Raw genomic sequence first — 24,678 nt, forward strand, 5'->3', positions numbered from 1 at the left:
TGGGTGTCTGAGGGGTGTGACTGAAGGGTGTGTCTGAGGGGTGTGAGTGTCTAAGGGGTGTTTTCGATGGGTGTGGGTATCTGATGGGTGTGTCTGAGGGGTCTGTGTGTCTGAGGGGTGTTTCCAAGGGGTGTGGGTGTCTGAGGGGTGTTTCTGAGGGGTGTGGGTGTGTGACGGGGTGTTTCCAAGGGGTGTGGGTGTCGGATGGGTGTGTGTGAGGGGTGTTTCCGAGGGGTGTGGGTGTCTGATGGGTGTGTCTGAGGGGTGTTTCCGAGGGGTGTGGGTGTCTGAGGGGTGTTTTGAGGTGTGTGGGTGTCTGAGGGGTGTGACTGAAGGGTGTATCTGAGGGATGTGAGTGTCTAAGGGGTGTTTTCGATGGGTGTGGGTATCTGATGGGTGTGTCTGAGGGGTCTGTGTGTCTGAGGGGTGTTTCCAAGGGGTGTGGGTGTCTGAGGGATGTTTTGAGGTGTGTGGGTGTCTGCGGGGTATGTCTGAGGGGTGTTTCCGAGGGCTGTGGGTGTCTGAGGGGTGTTTTGAGGTGTGTGAGTGTCTGTGGGGTGTGTCTGAGGGGTGTTTCTGAGGGGTGTGGGTGTCTGAGGGGTGTTTTGAGGTGTCTGGGTGTCTGCGGGGTGTTTCCGAGGGCTGTGGGTGTCTGAGGGGTGTGTGTCTGACGGGTGTTTTGAGGTGTCTGGGTGTCTGAGGGGTGTTTCCGAGGGCTGTGGGTGTCTGAGGGGTGTTTTGAGGTGTGTGTGAGTGTCTGCGGGGTGTGTCTGATGGGTGTTTCTGAGGGGTGTGGGTGTCTGAGGGGTGTTTTCGAGGGGTGTGGGTGTCTGAGGGGTGTGTGTCTGATGGGTGTTTTTGAGGGGTGTGGGTGTCTGAGGGGTGTGTGTCTGACGGGTGGCGGTGTCTGAGGGGTGTTTCCGAGGGGTGTGGGTGTCTGAGGGGTGTTTCCGAGGGGTGGCGGTGTCTGAGGGGTGTTTTCGAGGGGTGTGGGTGTCTGAGGGATGTTTCTGTGGGGTGTGGGTGCATCAAGGTCAGTATTGTACTGTGAGTCACCATGTTTGTACAGCGCTACTGTTAACGACAGTAAATGATTGGTTTAGCATTGTAATGGATAATGTTGGAGTATGTAATGGCTGCTGCTGGTCAGTGTGACAGGGACACAAAGCTCCGTCGTATCTCTCTCGGGGTCCCGGACCCCCCATAGAGACGTTCTGCACACTGGTCTCTCCTCGATGGCGTAGGAGTCACCCCAGTTACTGGCTCGTTACCTGCAGAGGCCCCGTCACTCACACTCCTCGCCGCAGGTGTCTGGTGGGATGTCTGACAGCTCTCTGGCACGGAGAAGAATATTACAATTGTGCGAGTCGCTGTCCTGCATTATCTGAGCAGACAAGAGAAATCCTCGGCAGAAAGACGCTCATTTTGTGACACTTCCAAGTGACAGCAGATAATGAGGACCGAGACTGATCCTCTGAACCCCTGGAGGAGAAACTATGCAGCGTGATATGTCAGGAATCCCATGGAGAGATAAGGTGGCCTCATTCCCTTCCCAGAGAGACACACAGGATGACAGAGGGAGAGAGGCAAGAAGAGACAGCCTCAGGATAACAGAGAGGAGACAGTCACTGCAAGAGACAGCCTCAAAGTAACAGACATGAGACAGAGTCACTGGAAGAGACATCCTTAGAATAACAGATATGATACAGAGTTACTGCAAGAGACAGCCTCAGAATAACAGACTGGAGACAGTTACTGCAAGAGACATCCTTAGAATAACAGATATGAAACAAAGTTACTGCAAGAGACAGCCTCGGAATAACAGACACGAGACAGAGACAGAGTCACTGCAAGTGACAGCATCAGAATAACACACGTGACAGAGACAGAGTCACTGCAAGAGACAGCCTCGGAATAACAGACACGTGACAAAGACAGAGTTACTGCAAGAGACAGCCTCGGAATAACAGACATGAGACAGACAAAGCAAGTGCAAAAGACAGCCTCGGAATAACAGACATGAGACAGACAGAGCTACTGCAAGAGTCAGCCTTAGAATAGTAGATACGAGACAGAGCTACTGCAAGAGACAGCCTCGGAATAACAGACATGAGACAGCTGTAGTATTTCCTCTGTTTTTTGAATAAAGTATTTTTAATGGTTACATTTTTATTTATTTTTTTAAATCTTAAGTCAATTTTAACTCTTAATCCTTTTTAAAAATGATTTGTAACAAGCAGCTCAGTGATGCCCAAGTCCCCGTCGAAGTGGTGAGTTATAAACAGCGTCGGGCGCACATGGGTCTGATTCTATCAGACCCGCACAATGAGCTAAATCGTGTTTGTTTGAAACCGCTTGTACATCGGGTATACGGGCGTCCGTATTCAACAAGGAGCGAATCTGAAGGTCTAGGTGCGCTCTGCCCTGACAGACAATTTGTCCAATACATATGTGGGATATAAACTGACTAAAGAACACAGAGAGAAAAAAATATTCAACTAATGTCATCTATTAATAATACAGGGCCTGATAAATGCTGATACGTGCCGTATTATGCTTAGCGCATGTGGAGAAACAGACCTGACACCAGTGAACACAATTGTATACAACTCATGTTCAAATGCAAAGGACACTTATGACTGCCAATGGCTTGAGTGACGGAACGGGGGAGGGAATAGGTGGTCTGACGTGTACAGTACGGACGTGCCCCCGCAGATGCAGCAGATTCAAGGCCTGTATTACATGTCGTCAGTACGCATGGTTTTAGCCGTATCATTTGCAGGGCTGCCAAGAGGAATTCAGGGCCCCTGTGCAACAACTTCATGGGACCCCCTATAGTTGAGCATGTAAAAAAATTGGCAGTGGGTGTGTTCATACAATTGGGGGCGTGGCTAGCAGGTGAAAAGCGCTAAGTCACCCTCCTACTGAAAAAAACCTGCATTGTTGTGTACACCATTGGCACAAGAGTGCAGTGCCCGCTCGACGGAGTGTGACATATGTCCCAGCACTCCTGACTTTCAGGACATCTAGCACCATAGTATAGTATATAAAGAATGCAGTGTGTATATAAAGAGTTAACAATCCTGGCCTGCCCCTTACATTGTGCAGAACAGTCACCAAAAATTGGGATTGTCCCACTAGAATCACAACATTTTACAGACTGTCCTGCTCTCTCCTACCTGTTCTTGTCAGTTTCACCACTTGTAGCTGCTGGTTTCTTTAATTGTGGCTTGTCTGGATCCTGGAATGTTGGGTGCCCTATTTGGAAAAAAAAAAAAAAGGTACATTTAGAAAATTCCAACCAGCCCTAGCGTTAAATCAGTAGCACCCACGGGTAATAATTAACCTATTTCCCTCCCTCCAAAAAGCCCCAGCAATAAATTAATAGTATTTACATTTCAGAAATATACCTTTTTCCCGCAACCATCACTGCCATTAAATAATTCATAGTCACATTTAATAAAGAGACCTCATTCTCCCCAAACTCCCCCCCACATTCAACAGTCCCCAAACCACCCCTCTTAAATTAATAGTCCCCACTATTAAATTGCCCCACCATGACCCCACAAACAAAATTGCACCCATTAATTAGCCACCACCTACCTCACACTACATTGCCACAAGCCCCCTGTGCCATCACACACACATTACTGTGCCCCTTCTTCATCACCACGCTGTGCCACCTTATGATTACACTGCGCCCTCCATGTTGCTTTTCCCCCCTTCACCTGGACCCCCTTCATCACACTGTGTCATCCTGCTCCCCGTCTCCTTCATCACTGTGCCATGCTGCCCCCCTCTCCTTCATCACTGTGCCATCCTGCCCCCCCACCTCTTCACCAGCTACAGGGCACGTGCAAGTGCCGACTGATAGTGATGACTGACACAGCATAGACTGATTGATAAAGTACATGTGTCGCTAGCTAGCACAGAACGTGTATACAAGTAAAGCTGACTATAAAAGCACAATGTATGTACAGTACCCATTTCAAGTATCTTCAATTATGAAATTATTTTTTAAAAATACATAAATTATTATTATTATTTGAAATATAATATTTAAGTAAATTATTATACTGATAACAGTTGTTATTTTATTTCACTGAGTCTCTGCGTATACACTGAGCCACCGAGTACATACTGAACCTCTACGTATACACTGTGCTACCGAGTACATACTGAGCCTCTGCTTATACACTGAGCCACCGAGTACATACTGAGCCTCTGCATATACACTGAGCCACTGAGTACATACTGAGTCTCTGCGTATACACTGAGCCACAGAGTACATACTGAGCCTCTGCGTATACACTGAGCCACTGAGTACATACTGAGCCTCTGCGTATACACTGAGCCACTGAGTACATACTGAGCCTCTGCATATACACTGAGCCACCGAGTACATACTGAGCCTCTGCGTATACACTGAGCCACCGAGTACATACTGAGCCTCTGCGTATACACTGAGCCACCGAGTACATACTGAGCTTCTGCGTATACACTGAGCCACCGAGTACATACTGAGCCTCTGCGTATACACTGAGCCACCGAGTACATACTGAGCCTCTGCGTATACACTGAGCCACCAAGTACATACTGAGCCTCTGCGTATACACTGAGCCACCGAGTACATACTGAGCCTTTGCGTATACACTGAGCCACCAAGTACATACTGAGCCTCTGCATATACACTGTGCTACCGAGTACATACTGAGTCTGCTTATACACTGTGCTACCAAGTACATACTGAGCCTCTGCGTATACACTGAGCCACTGAGTACATACTGAGCCTCTGCGTATACACTGAGCCACCGAGTACATACTGAGCCTCTGCGTATACACTGAGCCACTGAGTACATACTGAGCCTCTGCGTATACACTGAGCCACTGAGTACATACTGAGCCTCTGCCTATACACTGAGCCACCGAGTACATACTGAGCCTCTGTGTATACACTGAGCCACTGAGTACATACTGAGTCTCTGCGTATACACTGAGCCAACGAGTACATACTGAGCCTCTGCGTATACACTGAGCCACTGAGTACATACTGAGCCTCTGCGTATAGTCTGAGCCACTGAGTACATACTGAGCCACTGAGTACATACTAAGCCTCTGCGTATACACTGAGCCACCGAGTACATACTGAGCCTCTGCGTATACACTGAGCCACTGAGTACATACTGAGACTCTGCGTATACACTGAGCCACTGAGTACATACTGAGCCTCTGCGTATACACTGAGCCACTGAGTACATACTGAGCCTCTGCATATACACTGAGCCACTGAGTACATACTGAGCCTCTGCGTATACACTGAGCCACTGAGTACATACTGAGCCTCTGCGTATACACTGAGCCACTGAGTACATACTGAGCCTCTGCGTATACACTGAGTACATACTGAGCTGCAACGTATACACTGAGCCACCACGTACATACTGAGCCCTTGTGTATACACTGAGCCACCACGTACATACTGAACCTCTGTGTATACACTGTGCCACCGAGTACATACTGAGCCACCAAATCTATACTGAGCTGCTATCTGTTCATGATGTTTTTTCTGGAGAGAAGTGGCTTCTTTGCTGGCCTTCTTGACACCAGATCATCCTTCAAAAGTCTTCGCCTCCCTCTGCGTGCAGATGCACTCACACCTGCCTGCTGCCATTCCTGAGCAAGCTCTTCACTGGTGGTGCCCCGATCCCGCAGCTGAATCAACTTTTTGGACGCCCTGAAGCCTTCTTCACAACTATTGAACCTCTCTCCTCAAAGTTCTTGATTATCCAATAAATGGTTGATTTAGCTTTGTATCCTGCGGTTCTCCTCTCACCTCTGGGAACACTTAGTTTATGGGGGGGCCTCTTCCAGCAGCTGAAAGTGGGGGTGCATCTTAATTTGCGCTGCCCGTCTATCTAAGTGATGTGGTGCAGCGCTGGCATGTAGTGAATGTCATAAATGAGGCCCATTACAGCCTCATCCACTGGTCTTAGTGGGACTCTTGCTCCCACACCACTACAGAAGCCTACAGTATATCAGAAGGTGCAGTTCTAACCTACTTCCAGCAGATGTCAGTCTTATGCTTTAGTTTCCTCCAGCCTAGGTATATTATATCCTGGTCATTTACCACTGAGCCTCCTGGAACATGTGCTATAAATGTCATTCACGTGTCACAGATTTGTAAAGCAACATACTGAAGAAGCAGAGTAATATGTGTGAGGCAGCGCTGGTGTCCCATGACTGTTATGAGGGGGAAACAAGCAGTATATTGGAGGAATAATTTGGGGGATGCACTTGTTGTGCCTGTGTGTGATATAACGGGTATATATAGAGAGCTGCTCTTCCTACACAATGTCTCATCTCACGGCGGAGCGCGGTTCCGTGGTACAATCTTCCTGTTCTGTATTCCTCTCGTGGAATTTATAGTCTATGAATAGAGCTACGAGATCGACATATAATTCTCTCTGCTACGTAGTGAGGTTGGGGGAGAACTAGAAGAACTTAAATTCAAATCTCTCCAGCGAAATGTGTTGCGGCCAAACGCAGAATGAAACCAATATTACATGGAGCTGCCAGCTCCCACTGTTTCTCCTGTGACTCTATAGAGTGCAAGCTCATAGGAACACCAAGTGTCAAACTGTATATAATAGAAAGGGTGGTGAGTCCTTCTAATTAGAGGTGTGTGTGGCCCTCCAGCTGTCTGATTGCAGCCATAGAAAATTACTTATTTCCCCAATTCAACACAAAATGATTGGGGGGCAGACGGGCGATGCTCAGGTGCCCCCATCGCATTTTAAGGACTTTGTCAGAAATGCGCATACGTAAGGATTTCAGATCCACTAATGTGGCTTTTTATTATTATTACTTATTTTAACTTTAACAGAATATAGATCAGGTAACGTGTGGCTCTCCCTGCAGGTGTTGTGGAACTACAAACCCCAGCCACTAGCTGGCAGGGCATGCTGGGACTTGTAGTTTCACAACACCTGGAGACCACAGGTTGGCCAGTCCTGATATAGATTAACACAATAATCCATATGGATTGATCCAGCTCCTTTATCATGTGATTGGAAGCTCAACGAGGATACAGACACCGGACCGGAGTCATTAAGGAAAGTAAGGCAAAAAAATGAGTACACATTCTCTGGGACAAACCACGTTACAATACAAGGGGTGCACATTATTTTACTATTTTGCACATAAGAGAAATACTGGCTGTTTTTTCATGCAGCGCACAAATACTCAAAAGCTTTATTTTTACACTGAAATGTAAGGTTGATCTAGGACATACCCAACCCCAACAATACATCTGTCTCCACATTTTAAATTTACCTCCCCCTCCAATATAACAAGGTGCAAAGTTACTCATTTTTACACTGTATGTATTATATTGTGTCCCAGATAAATAAAATATCCAGCAATGAGGAAGAAGTATCTTCTATATCACTGTTTACAACCTTGAATGCAGATTGTAGCTACCAGAAAAAAAGTTTGTTTTTGGGATTGCTATCAAGAGTCTTCATGAAGCTCAATCCCGGCAGCTGCAGTCGCTCTGTTATGTTACGTGAAACATGGGACACAGGGCCGGTGGTGGCCAGTTCCACGATACTGACTACCCCGTCAGAGGACAGAACGACATGAGTAGTGCGATTGGTACTACACCCCACTATAAACCAGCCGAGTGAGTGACACGTTCGCAGTTTTGAGTTTTATCTGCTCTCCCATCAGCCCTTGGGGCCCAGGGATTATTATTATTATTATTATTATTATTAATTTTTATTTATAGGGCGCCACAAAGTATCCGTAGCGCCGTACAAGGACAAACAATGGCACAGTACAAGGTGAAACAGCACAGTACAAGTAACAGTAAGCACTATAACTCTGGGGGCTCAGGCACAGCATGAAAGAGAGGGGGGGGGGGAAGTGAGTATAGGCAGGTAACTATGGCCCAAGAGGGTGGGCACGGATGACAGGTTGGGAGTCACTGAGGGGAGCGGAGAGAAGCGAGAGGAGACAGAGGACAGAGGGACCGAGAGGAGGTGAGCTGAGTAGCTGGAGAGCGCAGTTAAAAGTGATGGAAACAAAAGGTAGGAGAGCCCTGCTCAAAGGAGCGCACAATCTAAAGGGAGGGGAAGACAGACAGACACATGGATGAGACGGAGAGATGGGAGGAAGGGGGAGAAGGGAAGAAGGGATGAGAAAGAGAGGTAGCCGACCGGTGGGAGTTTAGGCATGAGACTGGAAGGCTTTAAGGAAAAGGTGGGTTTTTAATGTTTGTTTGAAAGAGGACAGATTAGGGGAAGTTCTGATGGAGCGGGGGAGCTTGTTCCAATGGAGGGGAGCGGCGCGGGAGAAGTCTTGGATACGTGCGTGAGAGGAGGTAATCAGAGGGGAAGAGAGGCGACGATCGTTGGACGATCGCAGTGAGCGGAAGGGAGTGTGAATATAGATAAGGTTAGAGATGTAGGGAGCAGTGGAGTTGGCGAGGGCCTTGTAAGTCAGAGTGAGGAGCTTGAAAAGGATTCTGTAGGGAAAGGGGAGCCAGTGAAGGGCTTGGTAGAGTGGGGATACAGAGGTGGAACGGCGAGAGAGGAAAATAAGCCTAGCAGCGGCGTTAAGTACAGATCTAAGGGGAGCGAGATGAGAGAGGGGGAGGCCGATAAGGAGAAGGTTGCAGTAGTCCAAGCGGGAGATAATCAGAGAGTGGACGAGAGATTTGGTGGCATCCTGGGAGAGGAAGGGCCGAATGCGAGCAATGTTGCGAAGCTGGAAACGGCAGGATTTGGCGAGAGAGTGAATGTGAGGGGCAAAGGAGAGAGAGGAGTCGAGGATGACACCTAGGCAGCGGAGTTGGGGAACAGGGGAGATAGATGAGTTGTCAACAGTGATGGAGAGGTCAGAGGGGAAGGAGGTACGAGAGGGAGGAAAGACAATGAGTTCAGTTTTAGCAAGATTGAGTTTAAGGAATCTAGAGGACATCCAGGAGGAGATGGCAGAGAGGCATGCGGATACCCTGGAAAGAAGGGAGGGAGAGAGATCAGGAGAGGAAAGGTAGAGTTGAGTGTCATCAGCATAAAGGTGGTACTTGAGGCCAAAGGAGCTGATGAGTGCACCCAGAGAAGAGGTGTATAGTGAGAATAGTAAGGGTCCAAGGACAGAGCCCTGAGGGAACCCGACTGGAAGGGAGGAAGAAGGGGAGAGAGAATCAGAGGTGGAAACAGAGAAGGAACGGTCGGCAAGGTAAGAGGTGAACCAGGAGAGGACGGTACCGGAGAGGCCAATGGACTGAAGGGTGTGAAGCAGGAGGGGGTGGTCAACGGTGTCAAAGGCCGCTGAGAGGTCGAGGAGAATCAGGAGGGAGTAGTGGCCCATGGCTTTAGCCGAGAGGAGATCGTTCGTAACTTGAGCCAGGGCAGTTTCAGTGGAATGGAGGGGGCGGAAGCCTGATTGGAGAGGGTCAAGGAGGGAGTGTTCAGAGAGGTAGGTGGAGAGACGGTTGCAGACAAGTCTCTCGAGTATTTTGGAGGCAAATGGGAGAAGGGAAATGGGGCGGTAATTAGAGAGTGAGGTGGGGTCAAGATTGGGTTTCTTGAGAATGGGTGAGACGAGAGCATGTTTAAAGGCGGAGGGGAAGATGCCGGTGGAGAGGGACAGATTAAAGAGGTGAGCGAGGTGGGAGCAGGTGGAGGTGGAAAGGGAGCGAAAAAGGTAAGAAGGGATGGGGTCCTGGGGGCAGGTAGAAGGGGGGGAAGAAGAAATGAGAGAGTGGACTTCCTCACCCGAGGTGAGGCGGAAGGAGAGAAGGAGTTGGTGGCTGGGGGGAGAGGGGGGGAGAGTGGAGGGGGGAGGAAGGGCGAGAGGGGGGGTGGCGGAAGAGTGGGGGGAGGAGGAGATTTCAAGTCTGATGGCCGCGATTTTAGAGGAGAAAAAGGAGGTGAAGTCAGTGGCAGATAAGGAGGAAGGGAGGGGGGGAGGTGGGGGAGACAGGAGAGTGTTAAAGGTAGCGAAGAGGCGGCGGGGGTTGGAGGACTGGGAGGAGATGAGGGATTTAAAGAAGGATTGCTTAGCGAGCGAGAGGGCAGAGCTGTAGGAGGAGAGGATAAACTTGAAGTGGAGGAAATCAGCCAGGGAGCGAGATTTTCTCCAGTGGCGTTCGGCAGTACGAGAGCATTTTTGGAGGAAACGGGTAAGTTTGGAGTGCCAGGGTTGGGGATTGGAGCAGCGAAGGTGGATGGGCTGGGCAGGGGCAACCGCATCAAGGGCGGAGGAGAGGGTTTGGTTGTAGAGGGAGGCCGCCTGATTAGGGCAGGACAGGGTGGAAAGGGGAGAGAGGAGAGTTTCGAGAGAAGAGGATAGAATAGCAGGATCAAGGGTGTCGAGATCGCGCCTGGACCGGGTAGATTTGGGTGGGGGAAGGGGTGCAGGAGTAGAGGAGAGAGAGAATGAGAGGAGATGGTGGTCCGAGAGTGGAAAGGGGGAGATAGAGAAGTCGGACAGATTGCAACGGTGGGAGAAGACAAGGTCAAGGGAGTGACCAAGGCAGTGGGTAGAAGAGGAGGTCCATTGGGAGAGGCCAAGGGAGGAAGAAAGGGCAAGGAGTTTGACGGAAGCAGGGTCGGTGGGGTTGTCAATAGGGATATTGAAGTCGCCAAGGATAATGGAGGGGATGTCAGAGGAGAGGTGGTGTGGGAGCCAGGCAGCAAAGTTGTCAAGGAAAAGGGACGAGGGCCCAGGGGGGCGGTAAATGACAGAGACGCGGAGATGGATGGGGTAGAAGAGACGGATAGAGTGGACTTCAAAAGAGGAGAAGGAGAGGGAGGGTTCAGGAGGAATGAGTCTGAAAGTACAGGTGGAGGATAGGAGAATGCCCACTCCTCCGCCTGGGCGGTCTCCAGGTCTGGCGGAGTGGGTGAAGGAGAGGCCGCCATAGGAGAGAGCGGCAGGGGAGGCAGTGTCGGAATTGGTGAGGCAGGTTTCGGTAATGGCAAGAAGGTTAAGAGAGTTAGATAAGAAGAGGTCATGGATAGAGGGGAGTTTGTTGCGGACGGATCTAGCATTCCAGAGGGCACAGGAGAAAGGGAGAGAGGGGAGATGGGGATAAGGTTGGCAAGGTTAGCGGTGCGCGGGGGAGTGCGGGGACAGGAGCGTGAAGTTGGGCGAGGTGAGAGTATGGGTATGGCAAGTGAACAGGGAGGCATGGTGAGGTGAGGGAGGGGTGGGGGAGGAGTGGAAGAAGTAGGGGGGGACCGAAGAATCGTCTGAAGCAGAGGGGCGGGAGAGGAGGACAGGGGGAGTCAGAAGGTAGACAAGAGGAAATGAGATAAGTGAGTTAAATAAAGTAATAGCCAACAATGACAATGACGGTGGGGAGAGGTGTAGCAAAGAGGCTAGGCAAGGCAAGCCGTGTAAATGAGACAGAGAGACGTGAACAGGGAACAAAGAGACAAGAAAGGCCAATAGACGGAGAGCAGAGGAATACAGAGGGAGAAATAAAATGCTGTTGGAATAGATTAAGAAATGCAAATAGAAATAATTAAATTATAATTAAATACAGTAAATAAGAGAAGCAAATAGAAATAATTAAATACAGTAAATAAGTAAATAAAAAATGCAAATAGAAATAAGTACAGTAAATGCAATAAAAATAGAGAGCGAAAAATAAAAATAAAGAATGGAGAAAATAAATATAAAAATATAATAAATAAAGAAATGAAAGAAATACAAGTGGAAAAAAATAAAAATAAGGCCTACAAAGGAAGCCGAGAACAATAAATACAGTACAATATGGACTAGGGTGAAAACAGGAGAATGAGAATGAGAACAAACCCGGGAGATGAGACAAAGTCACTGGGAGAAAGTCTGCGACGTCTGTGGTTGCCAGGAGACTTAGAAGCAGGAGCTTCAGGCAGCGGGTGTCCAGAGGAGTGCGGGGCCGATTACCACAGGTCGCTGTAGTCCTCAGGAGGGCCAGAGATCAGGAACGGCAGCGGGCAGCAGGCAGCGTGGAAGGCAGGCCAAGGCTGTGGGTGTCCAGGGGAACTTGTCAGGAAGACCAGGCGGCAGTGACCAGGCGGTGACCAGGAGACACGGGCAGCTCAGGCGGCAGGAGACAGCGGACGGATAAGGGTGAGCAGGAAGCGGTACCAGAGACGGCGATGGCGGTCAGAGAGGAGCCACGTGTAGAGGATGGATGGGGAAGACGGTAGGAGACAGCAGGTGAGTCCAGGCAGTGGGAGACAAGAGGCGACCCAGGCGGGTCCGAGTCAGCAGATGGCAGGTGGGCTGATAACCACAAAGTCTACTCCATTTAGCGTGTGTAGCCAAGGATCTGCTCTCCTCTCACTACACTGTCCAGTATAGTTGATGTAAGTACTGATTGCCCCTGTATAATAATTGCTATTCTATAATAATTCCCAGCACAACCCCAATTACAGCAGCTAAATATATAGCAGATATATCCTTATTCCATACTTGTCACCCTCCCAGAATGTCCGAGAGACTCCCAAATTTCAGGTAGTTCTCACAAGCTACCCGGGAGAGGAGGCAACCCTCCCGACAGGGGGCCTCAATGACCAATTCACGACTTTGCACCACTGGGGTGGGGTCAAGATGACATGATTCACTGCGTCATGCCACCTGACCCTGCCCATAAATTGGGTAAGTATGCATTATTCCTTAACTCAGTTCCAGCAAGTAATTACTTTCAGGAAGTCTGTTCCTTATTTACCTCATTTCTCACTGCCAGACAGTCTGGGGGTAAATGTATGAACATGCGGGTTCTTCAACACCAGCGTGTTCGGCGATTAAATTTCAAGCGGCGCTGCATTGTAAAGGGAAGTTGCTGAACACGCGGGTGTTGAAGAACCCGCATGTTCATACATTTACCCCCTGGTCTTAATCAGAGGATTTTAGAAGCAGATTCAGTTGTGGGAGTCAGACTGGAAATTGCAGGTGTATCGGTTGTGGTTTATCTTAACAATGGACTTTTCATCCATTGATGTCTGCGCTTCCTCTGCTCTGTATACAAACACCCTGTGCAGTTACTCAGTCATACCATGCTTGTTATTAATGGGAATTAAGGACTTAGGGCTCTTTATATTAAAGGGCGAGAAACCCTATGGCTGGCAAGAAGTGATGTTCTCACCAGCGATACATCCAGGGTTTATTACAGATCATGGGGAAGTCTGATTAACAAGCATTGCCGCACTTACCACCAACATCCCTGTTATCACAAGGGTGACAAAATCGGAGCAAAAATGAGTTTTTGGGGTTTTTTTGCTGCTAAGAGGAAATGAAAGCCCAGATTAGCGGCATTCACCCGTCGGCTAGGCGGTGATGGCAGAGACAGAAGAGTATTAAACAGCTGCTCTGGCAATTCTTTAGGGATAAATCACAGCGATAGATATAATCTGTACCTGTTGGAGTTTGGGGAAGGGTTGGAGATGGGAAGGAGGTGGAGGAGAAAGGTGAGGTCTGGTGAAGGAGGTGTGATTCAGGTGCTGGATGTGTATGAGGTCAGGGGGAGGATCTTGTAGGTGTGAAGTCTGGTGAAGGAGGTGTGATTCAGGTGCTGGATGTGTATGAGGTCAGGGAGAAGATCTTGTAGGTGTGAGGTCTGGTGAAGGAGGTGTGATTCAGGTGCTGGATGTATATGAGGTCAGGGGGAGGATCTTGTAGGTGTGAAGTCTGGTGAAGGAGGTGTGATTCAGGTGCTGGATGTGTATGAGGTCAGGGAGAGGATCTTGTAGGTGTGAGGTCTGGTGAAGGAGGTGTGATTCAGGTGCTGGATGTGTATGAGGTCAGGGAGAGGGTCTTGTAGGTGTGAGGTCTGATGAAGGAGGTGTGATTCAGGTGCTGGATGTGTATGAGGTCAGGGAGAGGGTCTTGTAGGCGTGAGGTCTGATGAAGGAGGTGTGATTCAGGTTCTGGATGTGTATGAGGTCAGGGAGAGGATCTTGTAGGTGTGAGGTCTGGTGAAGGAGGTGTGATTCAGGTGCTGGATGTGTATGAGGTCAGGGGGAGGATCTTGTAGGTGTGAAGTCTGGTGAAGGAGGTGTGATTCAGGTGCTGGATGTGTATGAGGTCAGGGAGAAGATCTTTTAGGTGTGAGGTCTGGTGAAGGAGGTGTGATTCAGGTGTTGGATGTGTATGAGGTCAGGGAGAGGATCTTGTAGGTGTGAGGTCTGGTGATGGAGGTGTGATTCAGGTGCTGGATGTGTATGAGGTCAGGGAGAGGATCTTGTAGGTGTGAGGTCTGGTGAAGGAGGTGTGATTCAGGTGCTGGATGTGTATGAGGTCAGGGAGAGGGTCTTGTAGGTGTGAGGTCTGATGAAGGAGGTGTGATTCAGGTTCTGGATGTGTATGAGGTCAGGGAGAGGGTCTTGTAGATGTGAGGTCTGGTGAAGGAGGTGTGATTCAGGTGCTAGATGTGTATGAGGTCAGGGAGAGGATCTTGTAGGTGTGAGGTCTGGTGAAGGAGGTGTGATTCAGGTGCTGGATGTGTATGAGGTCAGGGAGAGGATCTTGTAGGTGTGAGGTCTGGTGAAGGAGGTGTGATTCAGGTGCTGGATGTGTATGAGGTCAGGGCGAGGGTCTTCTAGGTGTGAGGTCTGGTGAAGGAGGTGTGATTCAGGTGCTGGATGTGTATGAGGTCAGGGAGAGGATCTTGTAGGTGTGAGGTCTGGTGAAGGAGGTGTGATTCAGGTGCTGGATGTGTATGAGGTCAGGGAGAGGATCTTGTAGGTGTGAGGTCTGGTGAAGGAGGTGTGATTCAGGTGCTGGATGTGTATGAGGTCAGGGCGAGGGTCTTCTAGGTGTGAGGTCTGGTGAAGGAGGTGTGATTCAGGTGCTGGATGTGTATGAGGTCAGGGAGAGGATCTTGTAGGTGTGAGGTCTGGTGAAGGAGGTGTGATTCAGGTTCTGGATGTGTCTGAGGTCAGGGAGAGGATTTTGTAGGTGTGAGGTCTGGTGAAGTAGGTGTGATTCAGGTGTTGGATGTGTCTGAGGTCAGGGAAAGGGTCTTGTACGTGTGAGGTCTGGTGAATTTGCTGTGATTCAGGCCTGGGATGTGTGTAATTAGGGACTGGCCAGTCACATGTATCTGGATGAATAGAGAGGTGGGAGAGACCACACAGGATGTAATAGACCTTCTGTATTTTCAGGAAGGTTTTGGGAGGCTGGAGCCCTTTGTGAATGAATCATTTTTAGCATTTTCTCCAGCAGTTTCCTCATTTATCTCAGGGCGTGGGCTCTGAGCAGATATCACAGGAAGCCTGTCCGTTCTCTGTAATCTCCACAATGTCCCCAACTGAGAGGTCAACAGTCATCAGTTTCACTATGGGGGGAGGGCTCGCACTCTGCTCTATGGAGGGGATCCAGAGACAAAGCACTAGACCTACGTATTCTAATATATAATGTGGTCTAATACAAGGATAGATTTCACTCCACAGTCTGAGGTGCAGAAACTGAAGTGCACAATGACGGGAGAGACATGACACACAGATGAAGGAATTAATCGCAGGGACATTTTGCTAGAATAGGCTAGCGTCTAGGGGCCGATCAGGGCATCAGTGGACGCCAGGACCAGCGCTACCATTGGACAAACCTAGTTGTGGTTACATAATGTTGCTCATTCAGTGATTTTATATCCCCCATCCCCAACGGCCCCACGCGGTACAGACATGAAGGAGAAGCACCTTTGTACATGTTCACAGAGCATCACATGGCGCTTGGCTATGGTGTTGCAACCACGTGCCATCTCCCAGGAACCATAGCAAATTTTGGATGGACCATGGCATTGCCGCTCTAGCCTCTCGGATCCTTGCTCCACTCTCAAAAGGGCAGAGTGGGGGGGGGGGACTCGGCAGGGGAGGGCTGGTGAATTTTAGCCCAGGGGGTAAGTCTCAACTCAGCAGCATTTTAGGAACATTACAGTTAACCTACTATGGGAGCCCTGCCCCTGGACCTCGGAGGGGGATGGGGGGGACCCAGCACTGACAACATTTAGGTTTCTGAAGTTAGGACACGCTCCTGTATGAAGGCGTAGCCACTCCACACTAAGGGCATGTGCGCATCACATGATCTGTGTGGCATGTCCCCCGGGGGCTACTAGCCTATCTCTAACCCCCTCCTCTCCTCCGGAAGCACCCCCCACTGCAGATCGCAGCAGTGTCACACTGCTCAACTGTCCTGCTGGTGCGATGGCTGATGCTGCCGTTAGACAGGGGGGCTTTTTCGCTTTAAAATAGGCTGCTGAGTCGAGTTTTGCTCCCTGGGCTAAAATTTGCCAGCCCTCCGCTGGGGGTCGGGATGGGGTTAGTTATGTAAAACTCTCAGATATTGCACTGTGAGGATTATAGTAATGATTAGTGTAACAGTAGATTATTCCACTGATTTACATTGTAAGATTACGGCGTTAATTAGCAGCGTTCTCCAGCACTCGGCTCCTTGGAAATGTTTTAGAAGCAGTTTGATATCAGTCTCTCTATCTCTGTACAGATGATTTCCAGCCAGAAGGTCCAAACAACATTGTTATTATTATTATTATTGTGGACTTGTCAGGTGCCAATATGTCAGCGCTCATTGATACAACATTAGGAATATGGTGCATTGTAGAATATTATTCTATAGAAGGTGAATAACACAGTTGTACTCACACAAACATGAATCATAGAAGACTCCTACATAACATCCACTGACAGTCAGATTTATATCACTTATAATGGTATATCTTGTAATTTTATTAGTCATCTAAAAAAATGCAAAAGGTGAAATTGTTCTCGATCTGATGATTTAAACTTATACATTTAGATATTTGGTTATTTTATTGTGTGTTTTATTATATATTACATAATGCGCTGCAGGGTCATGTGATCACCGCCGTGGATGGTGCTGTCGCTTCGCTCTATTTACCAACCGGGATTATCTTTGTTTTTTTTTATAAAAATTGTTGACAGGTTTAGTTTTTTATAGTAGAGATAAAAAGTTGTTCTTAAATAATCCCTTTATCATATGTCCCAACTCTTTGCTCTTTCCTTCCGGGAGAACCCGGATGGTTGGTGCGGTGTGAGAATGGAGGGGGGTGGGGCGCGGCAAATCACGTCACTTTGGCACCGCCCCTATTATGCAGTGACATAAATGCGTCACTTTACAGATGGGGGTGGGGTCAAACTGAAGCATTTCCCCAAAAATGTCATCATGGAGGCTCTCATCCTGCCCACTCCACTAGGAAGGATGCGGGAGAATGGCCGCTCTCCTGGGAGGGTGGGGAGTATGCCCTTTATCCTGAGCAGCATTGCAGTTCCACGCACATTAGTCAGTGGTCCAGGTAAAGGTCTGAGGTGCAAAATCCAAGTTGGGCCCTCTGGACGCACAAATATGGGACCACACCTCCCAGGCGCCCTGATTTGGGGGTTCTGTTCATCCAGCACCTCGTTGGGTGGAATGTTCCGTTCATAGCAGAGTAGAGGTGAACATGTGTCGTGTGCACCTTCCACCGCTGTGCGCGCCAATGAATGAGTGAGGGAGCGGCCTAGCTCTTCAGAAGCCGTAGGCACGCCCCCACCATGGTGACATGACACGCCCCCACCATGGTGACATGACACGCCCCCACCATGGTGACATGACACGCCCCCACCATGGTGACATGACACGCCCCCACCATGGTGACATGACACGCCCCCACCATGGTGACATGACACGCCCCCACCATGGTGACATGACACGCCCCCTTTCACAGTCAGTCCCAATTACTGCACCACTGTAAAAACAGAGGCAAAAGGATCTGTCTGGAGAAGGGAAGGGAAATGATGGCACATCTCCCTTGATAACTGTTCCTGGCCCATCAGATCACACGAGAGCAGCATTTTCCCCGGAGCGCATGTTTCATTACAGGTACAGCCGGTCCTCCTGCACTAATTACACAAAGACGCTCACTGTTTCTTGGGAACATTTTGTATCCAGTATTTTATTGGGTAATAAATTATCACAATTTATATCCTGTATTTCTTTAACCCTTGTAATACCAGCTTAGTTTCATTGTCTGCGCTGCCAGGAGATATTAACCCCTTTGTCTCATGGTGACACTGTCAGTCATTGTGAATAACACTCAGAGGACCCATCTCACTGTAAGGAGTCACAGTTGTCAATAGTTTTTGTCTTGTGATAATAGTGCACTTATTTGCATATTAATTAATCCTCTTCAATAAATATCAACCTATAGAGTCCAGAGAATAAAGATGAGGGAAAAATTCTCCCTGTTCTGCAGAATGAACTGACCCCCGGCGCCCATATGATGTGAGTGAAAATACAGAGATCTTCACACCTCTCAGAAATGGACTAGGGGACCCTAATGACTGTGACACCCAGGAAGCCGGTGGGATGGGGACACTAATGACTGTGACACCCAGGAAGCCGGTGGGACGGGGACACTAATGACTGTGACACCCAGGAAGCTGCGGGGACCCTAATGACTGTGACACCCAGGAAGCCGGTGGGACGGGGACACTAATGACTGTGACACCCAGGAAGCCGGTGGGACGGTGACACTAATGACTGTGACACCCAGGAAGCCGGTGGGACGGGGACACTAATGACTGTGACACCCAGGAAGCTGGGGGGACACTAATGACTGTGACACAGATATTTCCTGTTGTAGTACTGTGGTATTATGGTATTTTACTTTTATTAAGAAACAAGATGGAGCCTATCATTGATTTCTATGTGTCTTTATGAACAGATACTACGGCTCGGTACACACTGAAGAATTTTCCGACCGACCTGTTATCTACAACGACTTTCTCTTCAACCGAAGGTCCAATCACTCGGACGATTAATGTGTACACACTGGTTACGTTTTAGACGATTAACGAAAGACTGAACGTCACCGCCATATTGTTGTGAGCAAAGATTACAAATTTGTACACACTTACACGACATATGAGGTCCATGTAACAATATCCCCAAGAAATTTAATTAAAGGGCAGAACATGTTCAATAGTAACCACCCCAAACCTCATAAAAAAGCGAAGGTAACACGTTTTCTTCATACATTCGTTACCACGTGTACATTGTACGTTCCTTCACAACCGGAAAAAAAAAATATTTTTACTAATATGGATCCTGTTGAAGAACGAGAAGCATCTGCTCTTTTACTGCTCATTGTGGCAAGAATACTGCAAGTACAGACCCGAAGGGAAAGGAGGAGAAAGAATAGATTTTGTTGGACCAAAGAGTGGTTCCAGAGGAGACTCATTCTCTCATATGTCCCTGTGGGACAACAACCCCGATGACTTCAGGAACTTCCTGAGAATTAATGAACCCACATTCCAGGAACTGCTCCAACTAGTCACCCCCATCATCCAGAAGGAGGACACCCGTTTAAGGAAGCCCATATCTGCTGAACAGAGACTGGTTGTTACCCTAAGATATCTGGCAACAGGAAGGACACTGGCTGGTCTGAAATACAGCACAGCAACTTCACCGCAAGCTCTGGGTTTGATAATACCTGAGACCTGTGATGCTATCATTGAAGTTCTCCATGAACACTATATGAAGGTTGGTAAACATAAATAGTCTTCTTTAGAAATAAATGTATAATTTTATTAACATACATAAATTTTACAATATAGAATAAATTTATAAAGTGCAAACCAATAAAAGCCATATAAACAGTTTATAGTTGTTCATATTGCATCACTTCGCTATTATCCATGTGTGATGACCTATTATCCATGTGTGATGACCTATTATCCATGTGTGATGACCTGTTATCCATGTGTGATGACCTGTTATCCATGTGTGATGACTTATTATCCATGTGTGATGACCTGTTATCCATGTGTGATGACCTGTTATCCATGTGTGATGACCTGTTATCCGTGTGATGACCTGTTATCCGTGTGATGACCTGTTATCCGTGTGATGACCTGTTATCCATGTGTGATGACCTGTTATCCATGTGTGATGACCTATTATCCATGTGTAATGACCTGTTATCCATGTGTGATGACCTGTTATCCATGTGTGATGACCTATTATCCATGTGTGATGACCTATTATTCATGTGTGATGACCTGTTATCCATTTGTGATGACCTGTTATCCATGTGTGATGACCTGTTATCCGTGTGATGACCTGTTATCCATGTGTGATGACCTGTTATCCATGTGTGATGACCTGTTATCCATGTGTGATGACCTATTATCCATGTGTGATGACCTGTTATCCATGTGTGATGACCTATTATCCATGTGTGATGACCTATTATCCATGTGTGATGACCTATTATCCATGTGTGATGACCTATTATCCATGTGTGATGACCTGTTATCCATGTGTGATGACCTATTATCCATGTGTGATGACCTATTATCCATGTGTGATGACCTGTTATCCATGTGTGATGACCTATTATCCATGTGTGATGACCTATTATCCATGTGTGATGACCTGTTATCCATGTGTGATGACCTATTATCCATGTGTGATGACCTATTATCCATGTGTGATGACCTATTATCCGTGTGATGACCTATTATCCATGTGTGATGACCTATTATCCATGTGTGATGACCTATTATCCATGTGTGATGACCTATTATCCATGTGTGATGACCTATTATCCATGTGTGATGACCTGTTATCCATGTGTGATAACCTATTATCCATGTGTGATGACCTATTATCCATGTGTGATGACCTATTATCCATGTGTGATGACCTGTTATCCATGTGTGATGACCTATTATCCATGTGTGATGACCTGTTATCCATGTGTGATGACCTATTATCCATGTGTGATGACCTATTATCCATGTGTGATGACCTGTTATCCATGTGTGATGACCTTCCACTGTTGCATGTTTGAGCTGGGTACAGAGGTAGAAGTCAGGGATGGTTTTGGCATTAAATATTGTCCTCCCATAGTACCATGCTGCATCTGTGTATGCTGAAATGTGTACGAAGGTGTCTGGCTGTGGTTTGCTGGCGTTAGATTTGTATCCGGGTAAAAATCTTCCTTAGTAGTCCTACACAAGAGGTTGCACATCAAACGCTCCATTTTCTCTTGTATCGGTGTACTAGCACTTTTCATTTTGGTTGCTAACGTTTGTCCATGTAGGTCAAAAGTGTGTGGTTCAGGTTGTTTGGCCATCAAAGTGTTTGCACATTCCACCATCTTTGTAGTTAGCGCATCACTTTCATCAACCTCATGGAGCCTTTTTTTTCCCCTCTTCTGTTGCGTTTGTGGTGGAATTACAGCCTCAGGTAGATCCTGGCTGTTGACTGTCACCTGGGTTCCCTGTCCAATAGTTGTAGTTGTATCTTCTTTGTCATCAAATTCCATCATGAGTTCTTGTGACAGGACAGCAGCTGAGTAATGATAAAATGAGTACAATATTAAATGCCTGTAAACTCTTTCACTCATCTTTATGTGTCAGTTTCTGGTAGAAGAATTTGAGAAGCAATTGAATTTTCACACTGTGCTGGTGTCAATGATGGGAATCGTGTCTGAATTATGTCTCCATCCAACAGTGGATCTTTTTATTATAATTACAAAGGATTTTTCAGCATCCTTCTAATGACTATAGTGGATGCAAATTATGAATTCTTATTTGTGGACATTGGAAACAATGGTGACGTGTCTGATAGCGGTGCATTGGAGTTGACTGCCTTCCATGCAAAACAAAAAAACTATAAACTTAATATTCCAACCGGAAGTAATACAAAATATGAACTAAAATTTGTGTTTGTGGCTGATCAAGCATTTGCATTGCACAACAATGTATTGAAACCTTGCCTGCAACGCAATCTGTCTACAGAAAGATGATTATTTAATTATAGACGTCACGAGCTAGGCTTGTTGTTGAAAATAAGTTTGGAATTCTCGGTAACATTCAGAGTTTTCCATTCTGCTATTAATCTACGATTGGACAAGATATACAGAGTGTTGATGGCCTGTGGTATTCTGCAAAACTACAACGTAAAACCTCATGTGTACGCAGTTCACATACGTATGAGGACAACAATGTAGAGCAAACGGAGGTCGTGGGTTTGACACCTCTAGAGTCGGGCCAGCTTAGAAATGCAAGTGCCAGTGCAAAATTAAACAGGGAGACATACCTTCAATGTATTACCGGGGAGGGTGCAGTGCCATGGCAGAATGAGTGTGTGTAACAATTGTCCATAAGCGTGCTATGTGTGCAAGCTTTATTGTTATGTATTTCTACTTTAATAAACCTGTTACACAGCAATAGCATAATACACTTTACTTACAGTTCCACTAGGAGGTATGTCATCTGCTTGGACCACATCAGTAGGAGAACTACTGTCTGTATCCAGGCTGCAGGTGGCCTCAACTTTATTTAGTTCTTTCTTGTATACAGTCCGAAGGTTCTGTATTTTGCCCATTGCACATTGCTCCAGGGTAATGTGGCATCTTTCACAAGTTCCTGCATAGCCACATTACGTTACAATCTGTCACAATATTACTTTGAGTTTATTTCCCACAAACAGGGGTGCGCCCTATAAGTCTCAATGAAATCCCTCATGAGCTCCACATTGTGGTCATATGACATTTACAGGTTCTGTTTAAACATAAAAAGAAATGGTCATCTTTTGTCCACTGATGATATAAAAAAACTCAACAATGTATGGTGCTATATTTATACTAGTACTTGTGTATCATAATTAATCCTAAAAAGTATAACCAAAATATTTTGCATATACACATATTAACATTCACAAAATATGTATTTATGCAGTTGTTATGATAAGCACACTGGTACCAAAAAAATAAATATTCACAACTTACCTTTTACGGCAATGGATGTAAGGTGTAAATCGATCGTAGTATCCGTTCGTATTTCTCGGACCACTAGGGGTTAAATATATTGATATTTACGCCAAACACAAGGTTATTAAACACGAATGGCCTTCACCACAATGCTCCATTCTGTACGGTTACCATCACCGATTGGTCCACAACTGAAACGAACGCCCATGTCTGAGTGTATAAAATTACAGAGGAGCCTGTCTGACGCCGCCGGATGTAAGAAGATGGCGGATGAGGAGCAGGTGTCAGTGGGGGTGCGAGAAGTAGAGAAAAAATCTGTAGAAGTAGTGGAAGGGGATGGAGAAGAAGAAGAAATACAATTAACGGGCATGAAAAGAGCAAAGACAATGATCCCGAGAGAGGTGGAGATGATGGTGAAAGTACTGGACCTGTATGACTACGACTGTGAAAAGAGAAAATACCAAAGAGTTAATCCAGAAAGAAACTAATAATACAGAAATTACTAAAACAAATTAAGGAGAAACTTGGAAAGAAATGAAATTAAAGTTCAAGTAAGAAGGCGTTGGTCAGACCTAAAAATAAAGAACGGGGACTGATGCGAATTCGTAGAAACATTAAAAAAAGTGAGTTTAACTGTTTGAAGGACTTGTAAGTGAATCTGTAGATAAACAACTGACAATAGTATATAGTATATTAAAAATGTTGTATAATTTTCAGAAAGAAGAATGCACAATGACATGTGCTGTGTAGGTACCGAAAATATTAAAGCTGAAAAAATTGATACCACAGTAGGAGAAAAAAAGATGTATTAAAAGAAGGTATTTGAAGTCACACGTGGAAATTGTAAAATGCTTTGGAGAGAAACATATACCTTTATAATAACCGAAATGGCGCCTGTTTTACAGAACATACGGAGGTAAAGGGCACCTTTGCAGAGATGCAACAAGAGGGACCACAACATAAAGTTATTACGAGCAGTGTAGAAGGTGTGCACATTGGGACTTTACTTGGTGTTGGAAAAGAACTAAACTTTATTACAGATATAGAAGTTAAATGCTAAAGTTTTTTTCCTTTTCTCGTAGATACTATCGTCATATCAGACGAAAGTTATGAAGGAGATAAGAATGTTAGTAGTCCTCTGCAGGGTGTGGTAGAGAAGATGGGAAAGCTTAATGAATATTGTAAAGAATTGAAGACAAACATCAATGATGTAAAAAAAAAAAATCAAAAACCTAGAAAAAAACTTCGAGATGTTTCACTTTATTTCAGAAGCTTCTGCCACAAAGCACCAGGCACTTTCAGCATTAAAAATACATTTTTATAGTAATAATAAAAATATGTTGGAACGTTTTATTTTTTTTATTTTTTATTCATTTTTTTATTTTTTTAAGTATAATTAAACAATAAATCTGTTGGATGAACAATGTGTGGTTTATTCTGTGTATTTTACAAATATATTCATTAACAAGTAAATAAAGGTTCGATTAGCTTTGATGTTAGCTTCAATGTTCCAGTGTTTCTTGAAAGCTCTCTCTATAGTCTTAGATATGTTGTTTAGGGGCTAGGAGACAATCCCTTGGAGTGTCTTTGACCTCTGCAAATGCTTGTTCAACCAGGTGTCATATTGTCTCTCTAAAAACCTGCGTTTCAGGATTTCAGACTGACTCAAACTGCTCTAAATTGGTGCAGATTCTCCGGATTCTTGTAAACTGGCCCTTAGCAATGTTTGAGAACCAGTGTTTATGGTGGTTACTGTCTGCCGGGATATATGAAATAAAATCTCCAACCTGTCCCCAACCCTGTAACACAAACTCCGCAAGTTGACCTAACTGCAGATGAGAACATAGACAATGTTTTAAGACTGGCATAGGGGGAATCACACCCAC

The sequence above is a fragment of the Mixophyes fleayi genome, chromosome 5 (assembly GCF_038048845.1).
Source record: "Mixophyes fleayi isolate aMixFle1 chromosome 5, aMixFle1.hap1, whole genome shotgun sequence".
NCBI lineage: Eukaryota > Metazoa > Chordata > Amphibia > Anura > Limnodynastidae > Mixophyes > Mixophyes fleayi.